Raw genomic sequence first — 27889 nt, 5'->3', positions numbered from 1 at the left:
TCGCCCAAAATATGGGACAGTAAGTTAAGTTAGGTCCGTCGACATACATCTTTAATTTGGCCCCGGTTCCGATTTGGAAATAGCTGCCATATAGACCGATCTCTCGATATAAGGTGTTGGGCCCATAAAAGGCGCATTTATTATCCGATGTCGGCGATATTTGGGACAGTGAATTGTGTAAGGCCCTTCGACATTATTTTTCAATTTGGTCCAGATCGCTTCAGATTTGGATATAGCTGCCATATAGACCGATCTCTCGATTGAAGGTTTTGGGCCCATAAGAGGAGCATTTATTGTCCGATGTCGCCGAAATTTGGGACAGTGAGTTAAGTTAAGCCCCTCGACATATTTCTGCAATTTGGTCTAGATTGATTAAGATTTGCATATAGCAGCCATATAGACCGATCTCTCGATTTAAGGTTTTGGGCCCATAAAAGGCGCATTTATTATCCGATGTCGCAGAAATTTGGAACTGTAAGGCAAGTTAGACCCATCGACATCTTTCTGGAATATGACACAGATCAGTTTAGATTTGGATAAAGCTGCCATATAGAGCGATCTCTCGATTTAATGTCTTGGACCCATAATAGACTCATTTATTGTCCAATTTCGCCGAAATTTGGGACAGTGAGTTATGTTAGGATCTTCGACATTTTTCTGTAACTTGGCCCAAATCGGTTGAGATTTGGATATAGCAGCCATATAGACCGATCACTCGATTTGAAGTCTTGGCCCCGTTAAAGGTGCATTTTTAATCCAATTTCACTGAAATTTGATACAGTGACTTATGTTAGGCTTTTCGACATCCGTGTCTTATAAGCTTCAGATCGGTTCGGCCCGGCCGAACTTTACGCCTTTTTACTCGTTGTGTATTCGTTAAGAGTGCAGAATAAAACCATGAATGTCGAGGGACCAAATGCTGTTACAACGGCTGTCATTGCAGCAAATTTAAGAAAAAAGGGTGTTATTTCTGATTGTGACTGTAACTGGTACGAATGTTAAGGAATCTCTTCCAAATTTCGTAAATTTTTAATAAGTATTGAGGCTTTTGGGCGTTCAATGCCTTCAGTTGGACAATAGGGCTATGTGATCCATACTCAGAGGTTGAAGGGTCCATGCAACTCACTACAGCGGCGAAAATGGGTAGTAAAAGTGCATTCCTGAGCTCCTAAGATCGCTGTATTCACACTCGGCACGTTTGTTCGTGGAAATCCAGGTAATAGTACGACTTTTATGAACTCAAGTTTTCTTATAGGGAGATCGGTATAAAGGATATATCAATATAAGGGCCATCTTTGTGCTTTAGGCTAGTTTGTGTACTTTGTACGGTTGAGAATGTATAATTTGATGTATTTCAAATGGAATGGCAAAATGGCCAACTCTTCGGTGGCGCAGTAAAACATATACCGCATTTTTAGATCGTAGATTTGGTAGGATTTTTCTTCAATCTTGGTAGGAAATAATCACATCCGAATCGACAGATGAGGGCAGCGGGTCGACGGCAGAAGTGAACGATGGCTTGGCTAAGTTCACAAGCAGTGCTTGAGTGGTAACACTGCTTGTGAACTTAGGAAAGCCATCGCTCACTTCTGCCGTCGACCCGCTCCGCTCATCCCTCGATCTCTCGGCTGCGATGACTCTTTCGCTGTCTGAATCCGAGTCGAAAACCCCACATTTAAACATTAATGTAAATGTTGAATAAAATGTATTGAGTACCAGTTCTATACCCCTTGTTTATTTCACAACTTCCCTGTTTTTTGTGTTATCTGTGAAAACTATTGGGTTGCCCAAAAAATAAATGCGGATTTTTTAAAAGAAAGTAAATGCATTTTTAATAAAACTTAGAATGAACTTTAATCAAATATATTTTTTTACACTTTTTTTCTAAAGCAAGCTAAAAGTAACAGCTGATAACGGACAGAAGAAAGAATGCAATTACAGAGTCACAAGCTGTGAAAAAATTTGTCAACGCCGATTATATGAAAAATCCGCAATTACTTTTTGGGTAACCCAATACAACAATTTGTTTGGTTTAATTGGCCACCTTCTTATCTTAGTCCTTGTCGCATAGCCGAAAACGTTCATCATAAAATACTGCCCCAAAATGCACCATTACCTTAATTTGTGTTTAGAGACTCTGATATCAGGAGTTGCAATTAAGATATCAAAATGTAATACCCTTTGAAGTTGCCATAGCTCATCAACCACCTTGAGAAGTGCGTTCATCCCATGACTTCATATAAGAAGAACTCCAACGAAATACACTTTTTCGCCATATTTTGATTAATCAACGAAAAGCCTCAGCCTGGAGTTGTTGAGGCACCACAATTATTGGCTAGTTAGCTGTTGATATGCTTGTGAATTGTGGTCTCTTTTGCCTCATCTGAGATGAGGTAAATGGAATTTCTTTTTGGCCATTCAATATTTTTTTGTAGCCATGTTGTCATAGTTGTTGTTGTTTTTCTTTCTTTGGCTTTTGATCAAAACAAACGTTGCTTTTTATGCTTTGTCATCAAAGCAATATCTGTGGCACTAAAGTGACACACGGAAGTCCACCTTTTAAGCCCTTGGATAAGGCACTTAAACATGCGCCATCGATGTTGCCTACCGCCTTCTTGTACTTAACAGCAGTGGTCGTTTGTGGTGGCGCATGCGCCGTATGCTTCCATGTACAGCACCATAGTGCAGCACGTTGTTGGTCTTAGTTTTTATGGTGGCCGTTTTTTGTTGTGTTTTTCTTAAAAAAGTAGGGGAGGCCGAAATTTAAAGAAAAAAAATCAGCCAATTATTTCTTTTTATAAGGACTTTGGAAGCAGAAGCAGAGATGGCAGGGGGGGTAAAAGCATCACTTAAAAAGGCAAAGAAAAGTGAAAAAAGTCATGAAATTTGCCACTTATGTGTTTATGTCTAAAACCTTTTCTTGTTGATTAATGTCTGGACTGTTGCTGCAATGGTCTTTTTTCACTTTTGGTCTCGCAAGACGTTGATCCGCCGTTGATGTTTACCCTCCTAAATATCAAAATATTCACCCACCTCGCATCTCCCTATGTTGCTGCCATGCAAACAAATCAAAGTCACCGAAGTTCAGCACTTTTAGCTTAGATAGATCCATTGCGATTGTCTATGGTTATGGCGAAAGTAATGACATAATACCTTAACATAAAGTCATTCCTCCTCGGCTATGACTATATTTTAGTGCCTATCAATAGCAAAACAAGAAGCGCATTATGAATTTTGATAATGATGAAATGATTTTCAAGTATTGTCATGATTTCCTAACGAACTAAAACAGAGTAAATTAGTTCAGGTCACTGCTGGGGCTTTGCAAAAGACATTTTCAAGAAATCGTTGGGAATAAAACAATGTAAGGTTTGTCACAGAATAAAGAGAAAATAGTGGGGAAATTCGCCATAGTGTTTCACTTATCAGATAGAGAAGTTATTTTCATCATATTTGACATAGGTATTGGAAATCGTCTCAGAATTCATCCTCATTACACCCTCTAGAGGTCCAAGAAATAAAAACTGGAGTTGGGTCTATATCGCAGTTATAGACTAGTTGACACGAAGTGTTACCATAATAACACTGACATATCTGTCAATCAAATGCCAGCTACATGGCAAGTTTTAATGACAGCTCTTTATGTTGTTTACAAGCCATCAAAAACATTTACTTTCGGGTTTATTTAAAAGAAAGCTTTCTTGATGGATTTCAAGCGTAATAATGTGATTGCATTATTTTTGATTGGAACATCACAACTGGTTATTGTTGGCGAACTTAAACACCTCAAAGTGAACAAAATGTTGGTACAATATATTGCAACATAAATTGTTATAATGATATTGGTAGCTTCGCCAAACGCCATGGTAGTGGCCCAAAAAGAAATCTGCAACTACACCTAAAATGGTTGGGCCATTGAAGGCTCGAATTCAACGAAATTCATACCGTAGTGGTGTGCATTTTAGATGGCTAAAGATCTGGTACCGGAGTCAGAGATTTTAAAATTTTGCGCAAAGGATCGAGGAGCTTGGAATGCTATTCCATGTGCGGCTAATGGTACAAACCTTCTGTCATAGTCAATTAAAGTAAAGTAAAGGCTAAAGATCTGAAAATATTCCAAGAAAGAATGCAACATGTATTGAAAAACGAGATCAAAGTATGGCTTTACAAGTTCAATAAGAAAAAATGCGTTAAGTCCGGCCGGGCCGAACTTTAAATATCCACCACCTCGGGTATATATGTAAACCACCTTTCGTCATAATCCGGTGAAAAGTGTATAATTTATGCCCCCATAGCACTTATAGCGAAATATGTTCCGATTTGGACCAAATACTAATAAGTACAAGTCAATTTTCAATTTTCAATTTTATAGAATATAATATTAGTCTTTTTGGTAGCTATATCCAAATACAGACCGATCTGAACCATATACGGCATGGATATCGAAAAGCCTTACATAAGTCAACGTGTCAAATTTCAGTTCAATCGAATTATAAATGCGACTTTCATGGCGCCAAGACTTTAAATCGAGATATCAGTCTATATGGCATCTATATCCAAATCTGGACCGATTTGGGCTAAGTTGTAGAAAAATGTCGAAAAATGCCTAACATAATTTACAGTCCCAAATTTCGGCGACATCGGACAATAAATGCGCTTTTTATGGACGGCTACATCGGACTATAAATGCGTCTTTTATGGGTCCAAAACCTTAAATCGAGAGATCGGTCTATAAGGCAGCTATATCGAAATCTGGACCGATCTGAGCCAATTTGAAAATGGATGTCAAAGGGCCTCACACAACTCACTGTCCCAAATTATGGCTCAATCGGACAATAATTGCGCTTTTTATGAACCCAAAACCTTAAATTGAGAGATCGGTCTATATGACAGCTATACTAAAAACTGGACCGATCTGTGCCATATTGCAGAAGCATGTCGAGGGGCTTAACTTAACTCACTGTCCCAAATGTCGGCGACATCGGACAATAAATGCGCCTTTAATGGGCCCAAAACCTTAAATCGAGAGATCACTCTATATGACAGCTATATCGAAATCTAGACCGATCTGAGCCAATTTGAATACGGATGTCGAAGGGCCTAACCAAACTCACTGTCTCAAATTTCGGCTACATCGGACTATAGATGCGCCTTTTATGGGCCCAAAACCTTAAATCGAGAGATCGGTCTATATGACAGCTATATTTAAAACTGGACCGATCTGAGCCATATTGCAGAAGCATCTCGAGGGGCTTAACTTAACTCACTGACCCAAATGTCGGCGACATCGGATAATAAATGCGCTTTTATGGGTCCAAAACCCTAAATCGAGAGATCGGTCTATATGGCAGATATATCCAAATCTGGACTGATCTGAGCCAAATTAACGACGAATGTTGAAGGGTCTTACGTTACTCACTGCCCCAAATTTCGGCTACATCGGACTATAAATGCGCCTTTTATGGGCCCAAAACCTTAAATCGCTAGATCGGTCTATAAGGCAGCTATATCGAAATCTGGATCGAACTGGGCCAATTTGAATATGGTTGTCGAAGGGCCTCACACAACTCACTGTCCCAAATTATGGCAAAATCGGACAATAAATGCGCTTTTTATGGGCCCAAGACCTTAAATTGAGAGATCGGTCTATATGGCAGCTATATTAAAAACTTGACCGATCTGTGCCATATTGCATAAGCATTTCGAGGGGCTTAACCTAACTCACTGTCCCAAATTTCAGCTACATCGGTATATAAATGCGCCTTTTATGGGTCGAAAACCTTAAATCGAGCGATCTGTCTATATGGTTGCTATATCGAAATCTGAACCTATCTGAGCCAATTTGAATATGGATGTCGAAGGGCCTAACCCAACTCGCTTTCCCAAATTTCAGCAAAATCGCATACTAAATGTGGCTTTTATGGACCTAAAACCCTAAATCGGCGGATCGGTCTATATGGCAGCTATATCGAAATCTGGACTGATGTGAGCTAATTTAAAAAGGGATATCGAAGGGCCTAACACAACTCACCTTCCCAAATTTCAGCAAAATCGCATAATAAATGTGGCTTTTATGGGCCTAAGACCCTAAATCGGCGGATCGGTCTATATGGGGCCATATCAAGATCTTGTCCGTTATAGCCCATCATCCAACTTAACCTGCTTATGGACAAAAAAAAAAAATCTGTGCAAAGTTTCGCCTCAATATCTCTATTTTTAAAGACTGTAGCGTGATTTCAGCAGACAGACGGACGGACATGGCTAGATCGTCTTAGATTTTTACGCTGATCGAGATTATATATACTTTCTAGGCTCGGAAATGGATATTTCTATGTGTTGCAAACGGAATGACAAAATGAATATACCCGCATCCTTCGGTGGTGGGTATAAAAATCACACTTTATAGGATCTCATTAGTTAACAAAATCTTTTTATTCATTATACCCACCACCATAGGATGGGGATATACTAATATATTCATTTTGTTTGGAACACCTCGATATATTCTTGATCGTCTCGACATTCCGAGTCGAACTAGCCATGTCCGTCCGTCTGTCGAAATCCCGATAGCGGTCGAACGCAGCTACCCATTTGAAATTTTGCACAGATACTTAATATCGATGTAGGTCGTTGGGGATTGCTAATGGGCCACATCGGTTCAAATTGGGATATAGCTCTCATGTAAACCGATCTCTCGATTGGACTTCTTGAGCCCCTGGAAGCGGCAATTTTTGTCCGTTTTAGCTGAAATTTTGCACATAGTGTTGTGTTGTGACTCTCAACAACTGTGCCAAGTACGGTTCAGATCGGTCAAGAACATGATATAGCTCCCATATAAACCGATTTTCCGATTTGATTCCTGAGCCCCTGGAAGCTGCAATTTTTATCTAATTTGGCTGAAATTTTATACATGGTGTTGTGTTATGACTCTCAACAACTGTGCCAAGTACGGTTCAGATCGGTCAAGAACATGATATAGCTCCCATATAAACCGATCTCCCGATTTGACTTATAAGCAGCGATTTTTATCCGATTTGGGTGCAATTTTGCACATTGTGTTCTGTTATGACTTCCAACAACTATGCCAATTATGGTCCAAATCAAACTATAACCTGATGTAGCTCCCAAAAAAACCGGTCTCTCGATCATCCTTGTTCGGTTCCTAAAAGCTTTAATTTTTGCTGGTTTGACAGAAGTTTGGTATGTAGAATAAAATTAATCCCTTCACTTTTGTTTGTTTAAATTTTTAGCAGCATTCTTGATGTAGGTTCCTAATGGAATGCCATATATTGTTCAAATCGGACTTTATCTTAATAAAGCCCCTATATAAGCCGTTCTCCCGATTTAAGATCTCAAGCCAACAATAACCGAATTTTTTGCCCGATTTCGCTAAAATTTAGCTGTTTTCGACCCTTCGACCTCCGTGGCGAGTATGGTTTAGATCGGACTATATTTGAGTATAGGCCCCATATAGACCGATCTCCCGATTGAAGGTCTGTCACTCATAAATAGCATATTTATTCCCCGATTTTGCTGAAATTGACTAGAGTGAACTATGTTCTACCCCTACACATCATTACCGAGCATGGTGCAGATCGGATAATTATTGGATATAGCTGCTATATATTGTATGTATCTATTTCCCGATGTATGGTCTCGAACCCATTTAAGACTCTTCTTTTATTACCAGATTTTGCTAAAATTTTGAACAGTGAGTTGTGGCGAGTTCGGTCCCGATCGCACTATACGTCTATATAGCTGCTATAGATTCAGAATCATGAAATTTATATCGGATTTTAACGAAATGTGGTTTATATATACCCGAGGTAGTCGATATCCAAAGTTTGGCCCAGCCGAACTTAAGTCCTTTTTATACCCTCCACCATAGGATGGTGGACCAATGATCACCATAGGATGGTGACCAATTTCGTCATTCTGTTTGCAAATCCTCGAAATATGCGTCTGAGACCCCACAAAGTATATATATTCTTGATCGTCATGTCATTTTAAGTCGATCTAGCCATGTCCGTCCGTCTGTCTTTCGATAGCACGCTAACTATCGAAGGAGAAACTTGAGATAGCTCCAATAGCATAGCCATTCTTTCCTCTTACCAAATGCTTGCCTGAAAAGAGATGCCGGGAAAAGAACTCCACAAATGCGCTCCATGGTGGAGGGTATATAAGATTCGGCCCGACCGAACTTAGCACGCTTTTACTTGTTTCTTCTTTGATTTTAGACCCACTTACTTTTATATTAATGTCAAAATCTACAAAATGTCCTCATTTTGGTATAACAATGGGTGTTATAGCAACCACTCGAGAAAAATTATTGAATCTCTGCCAGTATTCCACCCATTAAACCATATCCGTATCTAAAGTGTTGAAATGATATTTTCACTATGCTTGGCTTGGATTATTGTCATGATTTTATGTGATCCCCATTTGGGGTTGGGTAACAACGACACGCACTTCATAACCAGATCCATGAGAGGCGACCAGTGTTAAGACAACGATTACGATTACGTTAATCATAATGATTATTTATTATTAAAGTTTTAATCGTTCATCACATTGTCACCCAGTGACAGTTCCCAGATTGATGGTAAAATTGTCTTTGGTGTTTGCGTAAATCGTCACATGGGATGCTTTGACAGATATCCGCACATAGATGGGCTCATAAATTGCCACAGTGCACAAACATGTGTTGCATGTACGAGTGCAAGTAGCTCATGTATATTTTATAAAGTGATATTTAATGATAAGTAATTTATTTATTTTTATTATTTTCTTTTTTTTTTCTCTCATCTCTTTTGCCATCCAAGTCCATGAAAGTGAAGTGAAATGTTGTGAGAAACATAGAGAGTGAGAGGTGCGATAACTCATAAAGTTGGCACCTCATCGGACCTTGTCAGCGATAGCGGATAACAAGCATTTAATTCAAAAACTCATGTAAAGCGTCACCTTAACTATGAGACAGATTAGCAGCAGATACTTGATGTTAGCTATAAAAATTGCCTTCGTTTGACAAAAAATTCAAGGCAATGTCATAAATCGTTAAAATCAGTAAGACAATGCGGTAATGGGAAAATTTGGGCAAAGAAGGGCGTGGCCAACCCTACAAAGATGGCTCCATTTCAAACGTATGGACACAGTCACATGGTCTCCCCCATTAGTTGGTCGTGGTAATTATGTTATCCATGTCAGGCAATTGACCCCATAAATCTGTTAACTCCCACTATTGACAACTTCAGTCACTTTGTTAATTATTAACCAGGCCAAGTCGAGCAGAAAAGAAATAATCATGGATATTAACCGCAAAACCAAATTCTCTTGGGAATAAATGGCAAACCATGTGGCACTGAACATGCAATTCATTGTTAGTCTATGTGACCTATTCCAGCTACATGCAATCCCAACATTGCAATGGCTGATAACTTTCTACAATGAAAAGAGTTTCAAATTAAAACATTTCTCTTCATGTTTGAAAGTAAATTAGAACAAACCATGCAGAGGCCTCGATTTTTCCCATTCATTTTATTGTTGAACGTGAAGTGTAATTAAGAATTCACTTAAAAATTCCAATACTTCAAGTTGGAGTAAGGTACCGTATCATCAGAGCCCTGTAAGACCAACAATAAAATCAAACTGAGCCATTAGATTGAGGAAAAGTTTAAGGAATACTAGTAGCACCTTGTGCTTAAATAGACAGAAACATTAAAAAAACAGAAAGGAAAGGCTAAAATCGAGCGGAGCCGACTATATAATACCCTACATCTACCCTACAATTACAAATTCGGGCAATATATGCGTATATGAGAGCTATATCTAAATCAGCACTGGTGCTATATCCAAATCTGGATCGATTTTGATGAAATTTTGATGATATATTAAGATCAGTAACAGAACAATCAGTGACAAATTTTGTGCAGATCCATTAAAAATTGTAGCTACTAGGGCCATTTAAGTGCAAATCGGGCGATACATATCTATGGGAGCTTTATATAAATCTGAACCGATTTTGATGAAATCTCGCAGATAGGTTAAAATTAGTAACGGGACAATCCGTGCCAATTTTTGTGAAGATCGACTGAAAATTGTAGCTACTAGGGCCATTTAAGTGCAAATCGGGCGATACATATATATGGGAGCTATAGCCAAATCTGAATCGATTTAAATGAAATCTTGCAGATAGGTTAAAATGCGTAACGGGACAATCCGTTCAAAATTTTGTGCAGGTCGGTTGAAAATTGTAACTACTACGGCCATTTAAGTGCAAATCGGGCGATACGTATATATGGGTGCTATATCTAAATCTAAACCGATTTTGATGAAATCTGGCAGATATGTTAAGATCAGTAACGGAACAATCCGTGCAAAATTTGGTTCAGATTGATTGAAAGTTGTAGCTACTACGACCTTTTAAGTGCAAATCGGGCGATACATATATATGGGAGCTATAGCCAAAACTGAATCGATTTAAATGAAATCTTGCAGATATGTTAAGATCAGTAGCAAAAAAAATCCGTGCCAATTTTTGTGCAGATCGGTTGAAAATTGTAGCTACTACGGCCATTTAAGTGCAAATCGGGCGATGCGTATATATGGGTGCTATATCTAAATCTGAACCGATTTTGAAATCTTGCAGATATGTTAAGATCAGTACCAGAACAATCAGTGCCAAATTTTGTGCAGATCGGTTGAAATTTGTAGCTACTACGGCCATATAAGTGCAAATCAGGCAATACATATATATGGGAGTTATATCTAAATCTGAACCGATTTTAATGAAATCTTGCAGATAGGTTAAAATGAGTAACGGGACAATGCGTGCAAAATTTTGTGCAGATTGATTGAAAATTGTAGCTACTACGACCTTTTAAGTGCAAATCCGGCGATACATATATATAGGAGCTATATCTAAATCTGAACCGATTTTGATGAAATCTTGCAGATAGATTAAAATTAGTAGCAAAAGAATCCGTGCCAATTTTTGTGAAGATCGATTGAAAATTGTAGCTACTACGGCCATTTAAGTGCAAATGGGGCGATACATATCTATGGGAGCTATATCTAAATCCGAGCCGATTTTGATGAAATCTTGCAGATATGGTAAGATCAGTAACAGAACAATCCATGCAAAATTTTGTGCAGATCGGTTAAAAATTGTAGCTTCTACGACCTTTTAAGTGCAAATCGGGCGATACATATATATAGGAGCTATATCTAAATCTGAACCGATTTTTACCAAATTCAATAGCCGTCGTCCTTGGGCCAAAAAAGAGACATGTGCAAAATTTTGTGATGATTGGACAACAAATACGACCTGCACTTTGATTACAAGAATACATGGACTCACAGACGGACAGACGAATCAGAAAGTGATTCTGAGTCGATCGGTATACTTATCAATGGGTCTAGCTCCTCTTCTTAGCATTGCAAACAAATGGCCAAACTTATAATACCCTGTACCACAGTGGTGGTGTAGGGTATAAACAAATCCTCAATTCTGTTTATGTTATGATTGAAAACAAGTAAAAGCGTGCTAAATTCGGCCGGGCCGAATCTTACATACCCTCCACCATGGATCGCATTTGTCGAGTTCTTCTCCCGGCATCTCTTCTTTGGCAAAAAAGGATATAAGAAAAGATTTGCTTTGCTATTAGAACGATATCAGGATATGGTCCGGTTTGGACCACAATTAAATTATATGTTGGAGACCTGTGTAAAATGTCAGCCAATTCGAATAAGAATTGCGCCCTTTGGGCGCTCAAGAAGTAAAATAGAAAGATCTATTTATATGGGAGCTGTATCGGGCTATAGACCGATTCAGATCATAATAAACAAGTATGTTGATGGTCATCAGATGATCCGTAGTACAAAATTTTAGGCAAATCGGATAATAATTGCGCCCTCTAGAGGCTCAAGAAGTCAAGATCCAAGATCGGTTTATATGGCAGCAATATCAGGTTATGAACCGATTTGAACCTTATTTGACACAATTGTTGAAAGTAAGAATAAAATACGTCCTGCAAAATTTCAGTCAAAGCGGACGAGAATTGCGCCCTCTAGAGGCTCAAGAATTCAAGACCCAAGACCGGTTTATTTGTCAGCTATATCAAAACATGAACCGATTTGAACCATACTTAACACAGTTACTGGAAGTGATACCAAGACACTACGTGCAAAATTTCAGTCAAAGCGGACAAGAATTGCGCCCTATAGAGGCTCAAGAAGCCAAGGCCCAAGATCGGTTTATTTGTCAGCTATATCAAAACATGAACCGATTTGAACCATACTGAACACAGTTACTGGAAGTAATACCAATACACTACGTGCAAAATTTCATTCAAATCGGACGAGAATTGCGCCCTCTTGACTCTCAAGAAGTCAAGACCCCAAATCGGTTTATGTGGCAGCTATATCAAAACATGGACCGATTTGAACCATACTTAACACAGTTATAGGAAGTGATACCAAAACACAACGTGCAAAATTTCAGTCAAAGCGGACAAGAATTGCGCCCTATAGAGGCTCAAGAAGCCAAGTCCCAAGATCGGTTTATACGGCAGCTATATCAAAACATGGACCGATTTGAACCAGACCGATATGAACCATCCTTACCACCGTTGTTGGAAGTCATAATGAAACACTATCTGCATAATTTTAGCCAAATCGGACAAAAACTTACGAAAATATGCCAAATTTCATTAATGTAGCCTTTCTTCTCTTTATTTTGGTAACCTAAAAGTGGAAAAAGTCACACTGTGCGGCCGAACTTGACACGTTTTTACTTGTCTTTATGTGGGCCTTAATGTCTAGTCGTCTATTGCGGCCCATCCCCAAAAACCCCTTTAAGGATATGCACTCCGATCGGGACCATATGAGGCTTTAGTAATTTGAAAACAAAGATGTTGTCTAAAAAAATCAACCTTTAAACTTTTTATGAGAGCAGTGGTTTTTATACCCTCCACCATAGGTAGGGGTATACTAATTTCATCATTCTGTTTGTAACTACTCCAAATATTCGACTGACACCCCATAATTTCGCATAAAAAAAATACTTCTTATTAGTGTAGGTCGGTCGGTCGGATTGTAAATGGGCCATATCGGTCCATGGTTTGATATAGCTGCCATATAAACCGATCTTGGGTCTTGACTCCTTGAGCCTTTAGAGGGGGTAATTCTTATCCGATTGGAATGAAATTTTGCACGACGTGTTTTGTTAAGATATCCAATAACTGCGTTAGGTAAGGTTCAAATCGGTTTATAACCTGATATAGCTGCCCTATAAACCTATCTTGGCCTCTAAAGGGCGCAATTCTTATCCGATTGGAATGAATTTTTGCACGATGAATAAATTTTTGCACAACTTTGCCAAGTATGGTTTAAATCAGTGCATAACCTGATATAGCTGCCCTATAAACCTATCTTGGGTCTTGACTTCTTGAGCCTCTAAAGGGCGCAATTCTTATCCGATTGCAATGAATTTTTGCACGATGTGTTTTGTTATGATATCCAACAACTGTGCCATGTATGGTTCAAATCAGTGCATAACCTGATATAGCTGCCATATGAACCGGTCTTGGATCTTGACTTCTTGAGCTTCTAGAGGTCGCAATCCCTATCCAATTTGGCTGAAATTTTGCACGGCTTATTTGATTATGACTTTCAACAACTGTGTCAAATGAGGCTCTAATCGGTTCAGAACCTGATATAGCTGCCATATAAACCGATCTGGGATTTTGACTTCTTGAGCTTCTAGAGGGCGGAATTCTCACCCGATTTGGCAGAAATTTTGTACAACGGCTTCTCTCATGACTTTCAACATACGTGTCTAATATGGTCTGAATCGATCAATAGCTTGATACAGCTCCCATATAAACTTATCTTCCGATTTTGCTTCTTGAACCCCAACAAGGCGCAATTCTTATCCAAATTAACTAAAATATTACACAGTGACTTCTTCAATGCTCAGCATTGATTTATGGTCCGAATCGGACTACAACTTGATATAGCTCCAATAGCATTTCTTATTTAATATTCTATGTTTGCCTAAAAAGAGATACCGCGCATAGAACTCGACAAAAGCGATCAATGGTAGAGGGTATGTAAGATTCGGCCCGGCCGAACTTAGCACGTTTTTACTCGTTTTGCCTAAGAAGAGATGCCGAGAAAAGAAAACGACAAATGCGATCCATGGTGGAGGGTTGCCAGGGGCTTTTACTTGTTTATAATTGTCTTTGAAAATCGAATGTCTACACAATTCTACATGGCCACCCAGTTATGATTATCTCACGTAGACAACTTCACATGAAGCAAAAAAATGCGCATTGTCATCATACAATTCTAAGTTGTAAGTAGCCGTGTTCAAGTTTAAATTATTTTATACTGTTGTTCCTTCTATGCGATATTGAATGACAGAAATGTCGGTGATGACGTTGTGGAGATGTTCCATGACGTGGTTGATAATGCATGAGAGGTGGGGTAATTACTTCATTTGAGTAAACGGTAAAATAGTAAAACAACAACAGATTTACAAGGCAATTCCGAGGGACGGACAAGTGTCTACAAAATTATTCGTTGTTGACAACTTTAGAGTCGGCCACAAATAGTGAAAATCATTAAAGCCCTCTGTTCGTACAAAAAAGATTTACCCAGCTATGGGCATATCTTTACTCAACAGCGATTGCAAAGCCAACAGCTATAGCGAAGTGTAGTGAAATGCCCACTCGTAGACGAATTTAAATTACGCGCGCGCAATGATTTCTCGTGGCGTGTTATGCTTACGATATTAACTAACTATGTTTACTTCCCACCCCCAAGTTACCCTCCTACATGCATACCATACCTTTGTGTGCTTAATGTTGTTGGCTAGGTGCTGCTGCTCTGTTTTGCTCTGCCCCCGTGTCTTTTGTTTATTAATGTCTGTATGTTGACTTTTAATGTCGACGCTGCCGCATTTGCAAGAAGCCCATCTGTTCGTCCACCTATGTGTTTTCTGTGTCAGTCATATGGATGGATAATTTCTAAAGTTTCATTCTCACTATCCCGCTGGCTTTGTTGTTCTTGTTACCGTTTTGCTTATATCGATTGTTGTGATGAGGCACAGTGTCGTGATTTTTTGAACACACCACCATAGGATGGGGGTATACTGATCTAGTCATTTCATTTGTAACACCTCGAAATATTGATTTAGGACCCCATATATTTTCTTGATCGTCTCGACCATCCATCGTCCATCTGTGGAAATAACGATAGCGATAGCAAAGATACTAAATATTGATGTAGATCGTTAGGGATTGCAAATGGATTGCAATCGGTTCAGATTTGGATATAGCTCCCATATAAACCGATCTCCCGATTTAACTTCTTGAGCCTCTGGAAGCCGCAATTTTTATCCGATTGGGCTGAAATTTTGCACGTGGTGTTATGTTATATCTTTCAACAACTGTGTAAAGTAGGGTCCAAATCGGTCTATAACCTCATATAGCTCCCATATACACCGATCTCCCGACTTGACTTCTTGATTCGTTAAAAGCCCCAATTTTTGTCCGATTTGGCTGAAATTTTGCAGATAGTGTTCTGCAATGTCTTCCAACAACTGTGCCAACTACGATCTAAATCGGTCTATTACCTGATATAGCTCCCATATAAACCGATCTCTCGATTTGACTCCTTGAGCCCTTTTAAACGCGGCTTTTTGTGTCCGATTCTGCGCCAAGTACGGTCTCCAAAGATCGAGAACCTGATATAGCTCCCATATACACCGATCTCACGATTTGACTTCTTGAGCTCCTGAAAGCCGCAATTGTTATCCGATACGGCTGAAACTGTGTGATGTTGTGTTACGACTTCCAAACCCGATCTTAAGTACGGTCTAAATTAGTCAAGAACCTGATATAGCTCCCATATAAACCGATCTCCCGATTTGACTTCTTGAGACCCTGGAAGCCGCAATTTTTGTCCGATTTGGCTGAACTTGGTATTCTGTTGTGACTTCCAACAGTTATGCCAAGTACGGTTCAAATCACTCAAGCACCTAATATAGCTCCCATATAAACCGATCTCAGGATTTGACTTTTGAGCCACTAGACCCCTCCATTTTCATTCGATTTGTCTGAAATTTTGCTCATAGTATTCTATTGTAACTTTCAATAACTGTGTCAAATACAATCATAATGAGTCCAGAACTTGATACGAGCTCCCACATATCCCGATCTCGCGATTTGAATTCTTGAGCCCCTGGATGCCTCAATTTTTATCCGATATGGATGACGGAGGCTTCTATAGTGCAGAAGTTATCATGTCCGCCTATGACGCTGAACGTCTGGGTTCGAATCGTGACGAGACCTTCAGAAAAAATTGTCAGCGGTGGTTTCCCCTCTTAATGCTGGCAACATTTGTGAGGTACTATGCCATGTTAAATTTCTCTCCAAGAGGTGTCGCACTGCGGCACGCCGTTCACACTCGGCTATAAAATAGATGCCCCTTATGATTGAGCTTAAACTTTAATCAGACTTGACTCATTGATATGTGAGAAGTTTGCCCCTGTTTCTTAGTGGAATGTTCATGGGCAAAATTTGTATGTTTGTTCTGTTATGACTCTCAACAACTGTACCTAGTACGGTTCAAGTCGGTCAAGAACACTATAGAGATCCCATATAAACCAATCTCCCGATTTGACTTCTTGAGCCCTTACATGCCGCAATTTTTATCTGATTTGACAGTTTTATAAAGGATATCTGAAGTGGCCACCGTGAGCACTTTTGCCTCTGTCAATATGTTGGACCTAATTTTCGATTACTCGGCCACACATTTCAGTTTCGGCTGAAATCCTTGCATCTCCCGACAACACTCGACCTAACATGGGCCGCAACCGGTGCTTTCAGCGCCGCCTGACTGTCCACATAATTCGTGACAATCTGAGAGGGCCGCGGCTCCTGATTCCAAGGCCCTGAGGATCGCGAAAATCTCTGCCTGAAAGACACTGCACCCAACCAGAAGTCTATGTGACTCTCTAATTCCTAGAAATACAACAAAAACCCCTGCCCTGATGCTCTTATCCAGCTTGAACCCTGCCGTGTACACAGGGGACCCTAAGAACGGCGGGATAACTGACCAAAGCTACCTCCCCAGGAAGATAACCTGTAGGTCGCCTTCGAAGAAATATCTGCAGACAGGGCCTTCAATGCCACCTGACTATCCACATAAGTCGTGAAAGTCTAAGAGGGCCGCCGCTCTTGACTTCAAAGCCTGAAAGACACTGCACCCATTCAAAAGTCTATGTGACTCCCTAATTCCTAGGAATAAAACAAAAACTCCTGCGCCATTGCTCTTATCCAGCTTGGACCCTTCCGTGTAGACAGAGAGACCCAAGAATGGCGGAACGCCCCCAGACTAAAGCTCCCACCCCGTTAAGACAGTCGCCATTGGAGAAAGATTCGCCCTTCACATAGTCCTTCGCGTCGCCAATGTGACGTAGTCGACCCAAGTCCCTGACTCCCTCAAGGCCGAAACAAAATGAGGGCGTTGAGAGTTGGTTTTGAGCGTCGCGTTGCAAAAAAGGACACAAATCCCACTAAAGCAACTCGGAAAAATTCAACAATTTTCAACTTTGATGCCTGAAAGCGAGCTTCATTTAAAAAGTGTTTAAGTTTTGCAAATCGATTTTTTGACATTTGTTTCCAGCGTTGCATTTTTCAACGCGACGCTTCTCAATGCGCTCACTCTGTTAAGGCTTTCAGTCTGAGGGCAGCCTTCAACGCCGTCTACGTACAAGTGCAAAGGTTTCAGATCAAGTATCGCATTCAGCGCTGCTTGTGGAGCTCTCCTTCTCGCGCCCGATATCAGCATAGCCGCAATGCCTATACCTTCTCCAACTACCGCGAACACTCCCTGTGGAGAGACCGCGAAGACATAACAGGCACCCATAGGTGAGGATCGGCCGAACCACCGCAGTGTAAATCCGTACTGCCTACGATCTAACTTATGTCCACCGAGTTGCAGCATAAGTAGAGAGCATGCAACTCCCGTTTGAGTTTCTCCTCAACGTTTCTTCTCCAGTTCAATTTCTGGCCAAAAATAACGTCTATATGCTTTGCCTCCGGATAGAACGGCAACTCCACTCCACCAAGGACCGGTCCCCTGAACTCACCATATCTCGTCTTTCTCGTAAACAAAACCAGTTTTGTCGTCCTGGGGTTTATGACAAGTACATTGGATCTTGTCCATCTCGACAACTTCCTCATCGTACCCTGTAGGATATCCGTAGCAGTAGGAAGAAACGACCGCCACTCAAAATGTCTACGTCGTTAGCATAGGCAACCACTTTCACTCTTTCCTTCTCGAGGGATATGCAAATCTCATTCATGTCTTAGTGCCCCAACACAGAAAGACGCTCGATTTCAGTCGTCAAAGTTGAAAATTCTTTAACTTGGCGTTATGCTTTTGTGGGACTTGTTTTCAGAGTTGCATTTTTCATTACAACGCTCAAAAACAAAGCTCAACGTAGCGTAGGCATGCTGGTAGCCGCTAACGAACAATGGGTCGAGAAGATCCCTGATTAAAGCTTTCAACATTCTCTCAAATGCCTTCAAGACGAAAGACGAGAAATTGATCGGCTTAAAGTCCTTGGGCCGGAAGTGACCCGGTTTCCCCGTCTCGGGAATAAAACCACCTTTAGCTACCGCCAAGCCGTCGGGTGGACCCGGTACCGGGTGGACCCGGTCCTTAGAGACTGGATAAACTATATGCTAAGGAACAGGTGGATAAACTGTGTGTCCCATGGTATAAATATAAGTGAGAAAGTGGCACAGGGCACGCCACAGAGGGGCATTTTATCGCCACTCCTATGAATGACCACCATAAATTACCCATTACGGATGCTGACTGAGGAGGGATTTGAACCCGACTGCTAGAGGCAGACGATGTTAAAATACTTCTAGGGGGTAAAGATCCAAACGAGCTATGCGAAAGGGTTTTGCATATGGCAAATGATTGGGCTAGACCCAGAGGTCTCAATGTTAACCCAGAGACGACTGAAATATGCCTGTTCACGAGGAAGACGAAGGCGGGCGAATTTATTGCACCACGTTTCCTTTATAAGACTATTTCGATATCTGACAAGGTCAAATACTTAGGTGTGATCTTGGACAAGAAACTAAATTGGAAGTGCCACATTTAGGAGCGTACTGAAAAGGCTCCCAGATGTTGGACACTATGTAGACGGGCCGTAGGCTCGAAATGGGGCATAAATCCGAGGATAGTCTACTGGTTCTACAGGAGCGTGATCAGACCAATACTCACTTACGCCTCAGTAGATTGCTGGACTGGTATGGAGAAAAAGTGCAACATAACGACCATGCAACAGGTTCAGAGAACATGTTGTCTTGGCATAGGCAGTGCGGGCACTGGAGACTATTCTGGATATCCGACCCATTGACATACAGATTAAGTGTGAGGCAGCCACTGCGGCTATGAGACTTAAGGCGATGGGAGAATGGATTGAGGATGGGAGCAGCTCATACCATCGCGGTATAATCGAGGCGACGATAGGAAACCTGGAAGGAAGGGAAGAGGTTTCCGTTCGGATACCTGAGATGAACCTTGAAGTCGCGTGCGAGGCACTGCTGCCATCGGCACAGTCTTGGATTGACGGAACCCTAGTATTGCCATCTGGAAGATCATGTTACACGGATGGATCAAAGCTAGAGGACAGAGTGGGCCTGGGGGTTTACATTGAGAACCCAGGGACTGAGATATTAGTTTGCCTGACCATAACACGGTCCTTCGGGCGGAGATCCGGGCGATCACGGAATGCATGAATTGGTGTGGTGCTAACGCGAGGACGTCGAGTGTGAACCTCTTTACCGACAGTAAAATTGCCATAAGGGCAATACGTGGCCTTACCAGGACGGTAAGGTAACGAACAGTCTTTCAGTGTAAGAAGGAGATTAACGCCTTCTCTGAGGATGGTAAAATCCGCATCGTTTGGATGCCGGGATGGATGCTATTGGTATCATAACGGGACACATAGGACTACGAGCTCACTTATGTAAAATCGGTGCGGCAAGAGATAGCATGTGTAGGGCATGCGGGGAATATGATGAGACGTTGGAACATTTCCTTTGTCATAACCCGGCTTTCGCGTCTAACAGATACCGGTACTTAGGTGGAGACACAATACCAGACATAAACCAACTTAGGGGAGTGGTATTGAAATCAATTAAGGATTTTGTAAGTAGTTCGGAATTCCCAACTTAAAATTTTCTTTCTTTTTAGTGGGTACTTTATAGTTTTTCGAGCGCAAAACAAGTCGATTACTGGCTTAGGTGTATGTCCATAGTGGCATGGGGCGGATTTTTATCTGCACCCTCTTTTCAATCTAACCTAACCTAGTTTTTTCCGTCCGTCTGTTTGTCTGTTCAAAGCACGCTGGTATAGGTCAGTTGGGATAGACCATGTTGCTCCATGTTTTGATATAGCTGCCATATGAACCGATCTCGGATCTTGAATTCTTGAGCCTGTAGAAGGCATGATTCTCATCCGATTTGTCTGAAATTTAGCACTTGGCGGATTGCTTTGATTTCCAATAGAATGGAAACAAGAATGGTCTAATTCGGTTCATAACCTGACATAGCTGACATATCGGATCTTGAGCCTATAGAGGGCATGATTCTTATCCGATTTGGCTTGAGGTATTTTGTTTTAACTTCCAATAACTGTACAAAAATGGTCCAATTTGTTTCATAACCTGATATAGTTGCCATATAAACCGATGTCGGATCTTGACTCCTTGAGCCTCTAGAGGGAGTAATTTTTATCCGATTTGCACGAAATTTTGCGTAAGGTTTCTATACACACCACCATGGGATGGGGGTATACTAATCTTGTTATTCCGTTTGTATCACCATGAAATATTCCTGTAAGACCCCAAAAAAGCATATATATTTTTTAATCGTCTCGACATTCTTAGCCGATCTTGCCATCTCCGTCCTTCCGTCTGTCTAAATCACGATGCCGGTCGAACGCGTAAAGCTAGCAGCTTGAAATTTTGCACGGATACTATCTATTGAGGTAGGTCCTTGGGGATTGCAAATGGGCCATATCGGTTCAGATTTAGATATAGCTCCCATATAAGCCGTTCTATCGGTTTGACTTCTTGCGCCCCTGTAAGCCGCAATTTTTGTCCGATTTTGTTGTAGTTCTGCACATGGTGTTCTGTTATGATTTCCAAGAACTGTGCCAAGTACGGTCCAAATCGGTCTTTAACCTGATGTAGCTCCCATATAAACCGATCTCCTGATTTGATTTCTTGAGCCCCTGGAAGCCACAATTTTTGTCCGATTTGGTTGCACTTTTGCACATAGTGTTCTTTTATGACCTCCAACACCTGTGCCAAGTACGTTCCAAATCGGTCTTTAACCTGATATAGCTCCCATATAAACCGATCTCCCGATTTGATTTCTTTGGCCCCTGGAAGCCAAAATTTTTGTCCGATTTGTGGGAAATTGAGCATGTAGTGTTTTGTTATTTATGTCAACAACTATGCCAAATCCGGTCCAAATCGGCCTATAACCTGATATAGCTCCCATATAAATCGATCTTCCGATTTGACTACTTAAGTGCTTACAAGCCGTAATTTTTGTCCGATTTGGCTGAAATTTTGCTTGCGGTGTTATGTTAGGACTACCAACAACTGTGCTGAATACGGTCCAAATCAGTCTATAACCTGATATAGCTCCCATATAAACCGATCTCCCGATGTCATTTCTTTAGCCCCTGGAGGCCAAAACTTTTGTCCGATTTGTCGGAAATTGAGCATGTAGTGTTTTGTTATGTATGTCAACAACTATGCCAAGTCCGGTCCAAATCGACCTATAACCTGATATAGCTCCCATATAAACCCATCTCCCGATTTGACTACTTGAGTCCTTACAAGCCGTAATTTTTGTCCGATTTGGCTGAAATTTTGCTTGCGGTGTTATGTTAGGACTACCAATAGCTGTACTGAATACGGTCCAAATCAGTCTATAACCTGATATAGCTCCCATGTATACCGGTCTCGCGATTATCCTTGTTCGGTTCATAGAAGTTTTAACTTTTGCTGATTTGACGGAAATTTAGTATGTAGAATAAAATTATGCCCTTCAACAAAATTTATTTTGTATAAACTTAGCACGCGTTTAGTTGTTTTAACTACCAATATTCCTTAAAAGCCCTCAAATCGGTCAATTGTTTATTTTTTTAGTACATTCCGATCAGCTGCGTTCCACAGTGCAACAGTTGTTAGTTATTTTTTGGTCGTTCGCTGTTCTTGTTTATGGCGCTTTTGCATTATTTATTTACATGTTGTGCCAGTAACAAACGGAATAACAATAACAACAAACCAAATACCCCCAAAAACGCAAAGAAACTAACGAACAACAAAAGCATAAAGAAAAGCCCTACTCGAGTAACGAAAAAAAAAACAAAAGCAAAACAAGCAACAAATTGTAAACTGAAATCCCATATCATTACCATCGCCATCGTCCGTCCGTCCGCCATAACTAGCGAGAGTGTAAACAGTGGCTGCCTTGGGTTGCCAACAGAGTGGGGTGGTATTGGCATTACCCTACGAACATGGGCCATTCATTTATTTCTCAATTCAGTACCTCAGCAACAGCTATCCAACAACAACAACAGTAGAAGTAGTGGAAGAAGTGGTCGTCAAAACATTCCAAATTGACAATTGAAGCAAAGAAACCAGCAACAACAAAACCTAGACTACAACACTGTCTCACTCAGCGACGACTACCTTCATCCGTTTTGTCTGTCCTACTCCTTCGTTGTTTGGCCTCCACTAATTTGCGCGTTTGTGGGGCGCTTCGCTGCCGCAGCTGCTGCCACTCTCTGTTTTCGGTTGTCAATGCGACGATACGTTGCGTTTCTCATTAACGTCCGTGCAATCGTTAGAAGTGCATCGCAACGAAAGTTTTTCTAGATTTCGCCGTGTGTGAAAAAAACCAAAAAAGGCTAAACAAACAAATCCTTGCAAGAAAATGTATGTGAATTAGCACAAAATTGATCTAAAAAGTCCAGCAAAAGAAATCCGAAATCATTTAATCGAAAAAAGCTACCATTGTGTGTGTTTGCCAATGAAACAAACATAGTTGCCATTCATCATCATTACTCTACGATACTCTAACCTTTGTGCGTGCCTTCATCTGTTTACCACTCAAAGCAAATGTACCAAAGTGTCACCATAACCTAAATGTGTAGTGAGAAAGAGAGAATAGTGTAGAGAGAGAGAGCACATTTGTTGATCCATTTTCATTATCAGCTGTGTTGAGCATCTTCGTTTTTTTTTTTTTTTGGCAAATCTCATTATTATGATACAATTGTGTTGTTATTTATCATCGTCATTACCTACCGTTGTTATTGTTGCAAATAATCATCTGTTCCTACCGCTACTCATTGCTAGTGTCGTGTGTGTTTGTGTCATCAACTGTCATAATAGTGGCCGTGGCTGTAGCCGCATTTAATCAATGTTTGGTTTTTCTTCTCTCAGTGATTGTTGTGTTGTTGCATGGCAGCAACTGTTATTTGTGTTCACCATCATCTGTCGACGACTCGCAATGTTTCTGGGACGAAGTGAGTCATTAAAATGGATACGAAGGAAATTCACCAAACGGGTAAGTTAGAAAATTTGTTGCTTCATACTCGCTCTATTTATTGTATTTGGTTAAACCTTAAGGGGTGTTTACACAGGAGGAATTCAGGTTTAAGAGCAGTAGGCACCTCTGGCAAATTTTTCGTTATCGCCAGAAATGTATTGGCGTATCCTAAGCGAAATTGTCGATACCGTTGCGGTTCGCTTGCAGGTGTAACGTAACAGGGTGACATAATAGGCTTTGGAGAATTTTTTTCTAGCAATTACGAATGAAAAGGTATGTTCTGATAGGCCCATGCAAGACGAAATAAATTTATTTGCAAATAAAAACAACTAGCCCACCCAAGCACGCTCCCCTGTGCCTTCTTCAATACACAGAATAAAAATGTACTTGTGTATATATAATCTTAACTTCTAGGTCTCATGGGTGTATCTTGGCTTCAAACAAATTCCACATTGTTGGCATATACAACTTACATTTAGTCCAAAATATTTTTTTTATACCCTCCACCATAGGATTGAGTGTATGAACTGATCTTGTGTCTTGACTTCTTGAGTCTCTAGAGGGCGCAATACCTATCCGATCCGATTTTGGATGACGTGTTTCGTTATGACTTCCAGTAATTGTGCCAAATATAGTCTAAATCGGTTGATAACCTGATATAATTGCCATATAAACCGACTTAGGGTCTTGACTCCGAGAGCTTCTAGAGGGCGCAATTCTTATCCGATTTGGCCGAAATTTTCCATGAAGTGTTTTTTATTTTGAATTTCAACAACTATGTCAAGCATGCTCCTAATCAGTCCATATCCTAATATAGCCGTCATATAAACCGATCGCCCGATTTGATTTTTTGGGCTTCTAGAGGGCATAATTCTTATCCGATTTGGCTGGAATTTTCGACGACGTATTTTGGTACGTCTCCCAACAACTGTGCCTGGTATAGTCTAAACCAGTTCATAACCTGATATAGCTGCCATATAAACCGGACCGATAAGACTTCTTGATCCCCTAGTGGGCGCAATTCTTATCCGATTTGGCTGAAATTTTGCATGAAGTGTTTTGGTAAGTCTCCTAACAACTGTGAATGGTATAGGCCAAATCAGTTCATAACCTGATATAGCCGCTATATAAACCGATCGCCCGATTTGATTTTTTGGGCTTCTAGAGGGCGTAATTCTTATCCGATTTGGTTGAAATTTTGCATGAAGTGTTTTGGTACGTCTCCCAACAACTGTGCCTGGTATAGTCTAAATCAGTTCATAACCTGATATAGCCGCCATATAAATCGATCTCCCGATTAGACTTTTTGGGCTTCTAGAGGGCGCAATTCTTATCCGATTTGGCTGAAATTTTGCATGAAGTGTTTCGTTATGACTTCCAAAAACTTTGCTAAATATGGTTCAAATCGGGTTATAACCTGATATAGCTGCCATATAAACCGATCTTAGGTCTTGACTTCTTGAGCTTCTAGAGGGCGCAATTTCTATCCGATTTGGTCGAAATTGTTATGGTTTCCAACAACTGTGTTAAGTATGGTTCAAATCGGTCTATAACCTGATTCTTAAACGATTTAACGATGTCCGTTCAAAAATTTATATATTGAGCTGAAATTTGGCACAAGTACGTCTTTCTGACGCACACTGGTTAAGTTCTTGAACGGGCCGAATCGGAACATATTTCGATATAGCTCCTATATAGACCGATCTGCCGAAAACGGGCCTAATGCCCATAAATGCTTTATTTTTTATCCGATTTCGTTGAAATTTGAAACAGTGAGTAGTTTTAGGCCTCCCGACATCTGGCCCGATCTGCCGATATAGGGTCTGAAGCCCATAAAAGCTTTATTTTTTAACCGATTTCGACGAAATTTGAAACAGTGAGTTGCTTTAAGCCTTTCGAGATCCCACCAAAATATGGTTCAGATCGGACTATATTTCTGTATAGCTATCATATAGACCGATCTATCGATAAGGGGTCTGAAGGCCATAAATGCTTTATCTATTACCCGATTACGCTGAAATTTGAAACAGTGAGTTATTTTGGGCCTCCCGTTATCCGCCCTAAATATGTTTCAGATCGAACTTTATTTATATATAGCTGCCGATTAAGGGTCTGAAGCTCATAAAAGCTGTATTTGTATTCCCGATTTCGTTGAAATTTTAAATGGTGAGTTCTTTTAAGCCTCCCGACATCCGACTCAAATATGACTCAAAAATACAAATTTTGCCCATGAACATTCCTCTTAGGAATAGGGGCAAACTTTTCACATATCAATGAGTGCAGTCCGATTCAAGTTTAAAGCTCAATGATAAGGGGCCTCCTTTTTATAGCCGAGTCCGAACGGCGTGCCGCAGTGCGACACCTCTTTGGAGAGAAGTTTTACATGGCATGGTACCTCCCAAATGTTGCCAGCATTAGGAGGGGAAAACCACCGCTGAAAATTTTTTTCTGATGGTCTCGCCAGGATTCGAACCCAGGCGTTCAGCGTCATAGGCGGACATGCTAACCTCTGCGCTACGGTGGCCCCCAGATATATGACTCAGATGAGACTATCCTATAGCTGTGGTGCTAACGCGAGGACGTCGAGTGTGATCATCTTTACCGACAGCAAAATTGCCATAAGGGCAATAACAACCAGGACGATAAGGTCACGAAGAGTCTTGCAGTGTAAGAAGGAGATTAACGCCTTCTCTGAGAATGGGAAAATCCGCATCGTTTGGGTGTCGCGCCATAACGGAGTAAGGGGAAATGGAAGGGCAGACGATTTGGCGGTGAAGGCCAGTTAACCCGAAGCCTTTCGGGTCGACCCAGTGCGAGTTAAGGGAGTGGACGACGAATGCGCATGCAACATTGTGGAACAGCGAAACGGTCGGTAGGACGGCGAAAATCCTATGGGGGGATCCAGATCGTGAAAAGGAAGCAAGAAGAAGGTCAGTATAGCCATTGGTGTCATGACGGGTCACATGGGACTACGAGCTCACTTATGTAAAATCGGTGCGGCAAGTGATAGCATGTGTAGGGCATGTGGGGAAGATGATGAGACGTTGAAGCATTTCCTTTGTCATTGCCCAGCTTTCGCTTCTAACAGATACCGGTACTTAGGTGGGGACACAATACCAGACAAGAACCAACTTAGGGGAGTGGCACGGAAAACAGTTAAGCATTTTGCAAGTACCAAGGAATTCCTAACTTAGATCTTCTTTTTCGAGGTTCCTTGTTTTGAGTATTAAGAGCGCACAACAAGCCGATTACTGGCTTAGGTGTATGTCCATAGTGGCATGGGGCGGAATAATATCTGCACCCTCTTTTCAACCTAACCTAACCAGTGGTTGGTATTTAAAAACAAAAGCCTAGCATAAATGCCACATACCTATTGCCAAAAACACTACACATGTTGCCATCTCTGCTTTGCAGTAGGCTTAGAAATTGTCAAATTCCTGCTCATACCGATAAAACGATTTCTTTTAAGATAATGCCAAATATTCCTCACCCATCAGTATTCCAACCATGTCACAATTAATCATAAATAGTGGTGGTAACATATCCAACGTGACTCAATAAAGGTAAAAATTGTTTTAAAAATTGACTTCAACTAAAGTTTACACGCTCTCATAATCACTCGCCTTCCTTCCATTTCCTCGACATTCAATTATGAATGAGCCTAAATGGACTCAGGTGTTGTTTGCTGTTCGCTTAAGTAGTGATGAGCTAGCTTGTGGTCCGGTGTTGTGAAATGAAACTAGTGAAACTTATACGAACATGGCCATGTCCATGGCATAATAATGAGCGGTGGCCACATAGTTTTCTTCTGCTGACGCTGCCATAATGGGTGCCAAGTAATTTCTGTGCAATTTCTAATAAAAATTTCACTCAAAGCAGCGCTCGCCTCCGCTTTGGATAATTAAATTATGCTGCCTGTTTTTAATTGAAAGCAGAATTGCGTTTTCATTAGTTTTTGAGGCTTGTTGAACATGTCGTTGAACACTCCCTAAGGACTCTTTGTTGAAGAAAGGAATACAAAAAAAAAACAAAGGTCTGCATGTCAGTTCGGCCTCATAACATGGTGGTGAGACGTTTGTTCGTTTAACTTTTCGATTTGTTGTTTTTGTTGATTCCACAACTTCCTGGCACTCCTGCTGTTACTTGGCTGTCCCATTGTCCTGATCTATTTTCTTCTTCCTTTTCTTCATGGGCTATAAATTCCCTGGTGCACTCCTTTCTCCGGCAAAGTGGCG

Source organism: Stomoxys calcitrans, chromosome 1 (genome assembly GCF_963082655.1).
Source record: "Stomoxys calcitrans chromosome 1, idStoCalc2.1, whole genome shotgun sequence".
Lineage (NCBI taxonomy): Eukaryota > Metazoa > Arthropoda > Insecta > Diptera > Muscidae > Stomoxys > Stomoxys calcitrans.
The sequence above is the reverse complement of the archived record's forward strand: the minus strand, read 5'-3'. Positions refer to the sequence as shown.